The 4,648-nt window shown below is 38.7% G+C and overlaps 1 pseudogene; it reads left to right on the forward strand.

Annotated features, from left to right (window-relative positions):
- Nucleotides 1–261: 261 nt before the first annotated feature.
- On the forward strand, nt 262–1,867 carry LOC107134497 (annotated as a pseudogene).
- Nucleotides 1,868–4,648: the final 2,781 nt, after the last annotated feature.

Raw genomic sequence — 4,648 nt, forward strand, 5'->3', positions numbered from 1 at the left:
TATATATATATATATATATATATATATATATATATATATATATATATATATATATATATATATATATAAAGAACAAAGAAAAAAATAAAATAAAGAATAAACAAAGGATTTTTTTCAGCTTTTTCTTTCAAAGAGCTGCCCGGCCACTTGCCACTGGCTAGAGGTTCTGTGCGTGCCTATATTCCTTTCTTAGGGCAGCTATGGTGGCCATAAAGACACTGAACCCCAGACCAAGGTGGCCCACGTGCAGGCAGTACTGGCAGTGCACGCGGGCTATAGGACATGCTACAGACCATCCTGGGGTCCAAGGGCACCATGAAGATGCTAGTGTCAGGCGCTGGGGACATCAAGCTCACTAAGAATGGCAATGTGCTGCCGCACAAAATGCAAATTTCTCACCCAACAACCTTGCTGATATCAAAAGTAGCTATAGTCCAGGATGACATCGCTGGTAATGGCACTACTTCCAACATCCTCATTATCCGAGAGCTGCTCAGACAGGCAGATCTCTACATTTCTGAGGTTCTTCCTCCTAGAATAATCACTGAAGGTTTTGAAGCTGCAAAGAAAAAGGCCCTTCAGTTTGGGGAACAAATCAAAGTAAGCAGAGACATGGACAGGGAGACACTTTATAAAGGTGGCCAGAACATCTCTGAAAGTTCATGCTGAACTTGCAGATATCCTAACAGAGGATGTAGTAAACTCGATTTGGCCATTTAAAAAAAAAAAAAAAAAAAGATAAGCCTATGAACCTATGGTTGAGATCATGGAGTTGAAACATAAATCTGAAACTGACACAAGCTTAATCAGAGGGCTCATTTTGGACCAGGGGCCCACCACCCTGACATGAAGAAGAGAGTGGAGAATGCATACATTCTCACATGCAATGTGTCACTGCAGTATGAAAAAAACAGAAGTGAATTCTGGCTTTCTTTTTTTTTTTTTTACAAGAGTATGGAAGAGAGGGAGAAACTAGCAAAATCTGAAAGAAAATTTATTGAAGATAGAGTGAAAAAAAATAGTAGAATTGAAAAAGAAGGGCTGTGGTGATGCAGATAAAGGCTTTGTCGTCATTAATCAAAAGGAAATTGACCCCTTTTCTTCAGATGCTCTTTCAAAAGAAGGCATAGTAGCTCTGCTCAGAGCTAAATGGAGAAATATAGAGAGGCTGACTCTTGCTTGCGGTGGGGGTAGCTCTGAATTCTCTTGATGACCTAAATCCTGACTGCTCGGGACATGCAGGACTTGTCTAGAGTAGAAAACAAGAAGTTCACCTTTATTGAGAAATGTAGCAATCCCCATTCTGACACATTATTAGTCAAAGGACCAAATAAGCACACACTCACTCAAATCAAAGGTGCAATACGAGATGTCTTGAGGGCAGCTGTGTGGTTCCAGGTGTCGGTACAGTGGAAGAGGCCATGGCAGAGGCCCTGATTAAATTCAAGCCCAGTGTAAAGGGCAGGGCCCAACTTGGAGTCCAGGCGTTTGCTGATGCATTGCTCATTATTTCCAAAGTTCTTGCTCAGAATTCCGGTTTTGACCTTCAAGAAACATTAGTTAATATTCAAGCAAAACATTCAAAATCAGGTCACCTTGAAGGCACGGACTTGAACACTGGTGAGCCAATGGTTGCAGCAGAATTGGGCGTATGGGATAACTATTGTGTGAAGAAACAGCTTCTTCATTCCTGTACTGTGATTACCACCAACATTCTCCTGAGATCGTGAGAGCGGGAATGTCCTCTTTAAAAGCCTCCCTGTGTCATCTGGATCTTGAAGATTATGAAATGATTCTGAGGGATATAGCTGTGGATTTTTGTCCAAGCCTCAAATGGTTGTTCAAGGAATTTTCTTCTCCCATATGAAAAAAAAAAAAAGATTGGGAACATATTGAAATTATAGTGTGAAATTATAATTACAATATTTTTAATTGCACTGCATATACATGCATAAAGCAGGTTCTTTTTACCCAGTGAACAGGATCATTCGTTTTACTTACAGTGACATAAATTACATGTTAGATAAACACTTTATCTGTCTTATTAAATATTCCTTGAGAAAAAGAATAAACAAAAATAAATTCAAGTCTTTTCACTAGTGACCTTTATGGACAATTTTCAAAAGACAGATATGAGCTGAAGTTCAGAGTAGTTCGGGTTTTCCACACAAAACTTAATTCAAAATAGAATACACTTTCCAACAAACAAACAAATTAATTAATCCCCTCTGCTATTAACTGAGTTGTTTAAAATATTTTGGAAAGCATTTCTGTAGTGTCAAGATTAAAAGCTGCATGTGACATTAACAGATAACTCAGAATTTATTTTGTCTCCCTTTTCTCCAAACACATGCATCACTTCAATTAATCAATAAAGGACTTTTGAGTGTGTGACTAAAAGGGAGACTTGCTTGGGGCTCTCTGGCCAAACACATCAAACCCGCCAATTTGTCCTTTGACCTTTATAATTTTACTCCTTCAGAGCCTCAAGAGTTTTTTTTTTTTTTCAACTTTACTGTATTTTTTTCCAGATTTTTAAGTGTTTGGGGGAAACATTATGTTTGAACATCTATCTTGAAGTTATTATATAACTAATTGGTGATTAATTACTAAACAGCTGAAAATTGGATTTCCGGGACCATATGCTGGCAGAAAAATGTCAATAGGAAAAATGCAACATGTATATTCAGATGACTTGAACCAAAATCTTGGCTGTATTACTTTCAGCATTATTTTTTTTATCTTTGAGGGGGCACTTATTATAATGTCAGTTTTGTCTATTGCAGAAAAATGTATAAAGTTGCACTGTGATTAATATATGCTCCCATTTCCTTAGTGAACTTCCCTGTAGGTCAAGAAGCAGAAAGGTGAATAAAAAGTAAAGTGAAAAGAAAGAGAGAGAGAGAGAACACAGCACCAGGGAGATTAATACAGTGTTTGTGATTGTGGTTGCAGGCTTACATACATTAAAACTCATAGAACTATGCAGCCCCAAAAAAAGTTACACTTACTGTTTTGTTAATTTTTAAAAAATCAATTTTGAATCAAGTAACAACCAGCTTCTTCTGGATGAAGTAAACACCAGCATGGAAGGAATTCTGAAAAGGAAGCTGAGCAGCTGTATAAAGGTCTTGATGTGCCATGGAAGAGACTTGGTCTGTTCGGTATTACTACAATAAAATGCCTGAGACTGAGTAATTTATAAAGAACAAAAACTTATTTCTTTGTGGTTTTGAAGGCTGGGAAATCCAGGAGTAAGGCTGTGGCATATAGTGAATGCCTTTTTGTTGAGGCATCCCTTAGTGGAAGATGAAAGAACAAAGAAGAAGGAGAGAAGGCAAGGCATGGTGAGAAAAAAAAAAAAGATAAGATGAGAGGAGAGAAAGGGACAGAAGAGAGGTAACCCTCACCTCTTATAAGGAAGGAACCCATTCCCACAATAATGAACCCATACCCATAATAAAAATCCACCCTCATAACTATCTCTAAAATTCTCACCTCTTAATACTGTTACAGAAGAAATTAAATCTCAACATGAGTTTTGAAAGGGAAAAGCATTTCAAACCACAGCAGGAAGTGACAGAGGAAGCCCTCTCCTGTTCCTCACCCCCTCACTCTGAGGAGCTGAACACAGTAAGTCCTACCATGTCCCCACAAGCATGCAGGAACAGAAGCCCAGAAACGTGGGACCCTGCAGGAGTCCCGGACCAAGTCAGCCTGCTCTAATTGCCAGTGTCTCCTGGTTACCAGAGCTCCCACAGCCATGCCAGCACTTAACACCTGGCGTACGGACACCAGCCAAACGCCTCAAGACTACCTCCCCAAGTTTCATTTTTCAGCAATTAAAACATTTTCTAAAGAGGATTGAATCCTAGTGTTGTGAATTGCTACATCGAAAAGATTTGGCTCAGTGTTTTTTAAAATTCTATGAAATGGCTACTCCCATCAGTGATTCACTTATGTTACTATGGCTTTAAACAAAACAGCCACTTAAAAAGATCATATTTTAATGCACCAGAAAAAATAATGTTGAACCAAAGAATCAAAAACACTTTTGCAAAAAAAAAAAAAAAAAGAGGAAATTGAGTCCACTTGTAAGCGGGAGATTTAATTTCTTTTGTAACAGCATTAAGAGGTGAGAACTTTAGAGATAGTTAGTTATGACGGCAGATTTTTACTATGGGTATGGGTTCATTATTGGGGAGTGGGTTCCTTCCTTATAAGAGGTGAGGGTTACCCCTCTTCTGTTCCTCTCTCCCCTCTCCATCTAACCTTTTCCTCCCCTGCCTTGCCTCCTCTCCTTCTTTTCTGTTCATCATGTTAGGGAACATGGTGTCTCAGAAAACTCATAAGCCAAAGGAAAAACAAAAGAAAGCAGAGGTCTTGTCAGCAGTGCCGAACTGTGAAAGAGAACGAATCTTCCCAAAAACATCCCTTTACCTTCCTTTCTATTCACCAGACTGTTCTGTTTCTTTAAATCAGAAAAAAAAATCTGAAAAAGTGTGCTTATTGTGAATCTGAATTGTAGACCATCCCAGGAGTCAAAATATATTTGTAAGCAGGATATGTTTGTGTAAAAATGTAGCCGGTGGAGAACAAGGTAGGCAAAGGGTGGACAGAGGTGTGGAGGGCACCCTGGGTGGGAATA

This window comes from Marmota marmota, unplaced genomic scaffold (assembly GCF_001458135.2).
Source record: "Marmota marmota marmota unplaced genomic scaffold, marMar, whole genome shotgun sequence".
In the NCBI taxonomy this organism is placed as follows: Eukaryota; Metazoa; Chordata; class Mammalia; order Rodentia; family Sciuridae; genus Marmota; species Marmota marmota.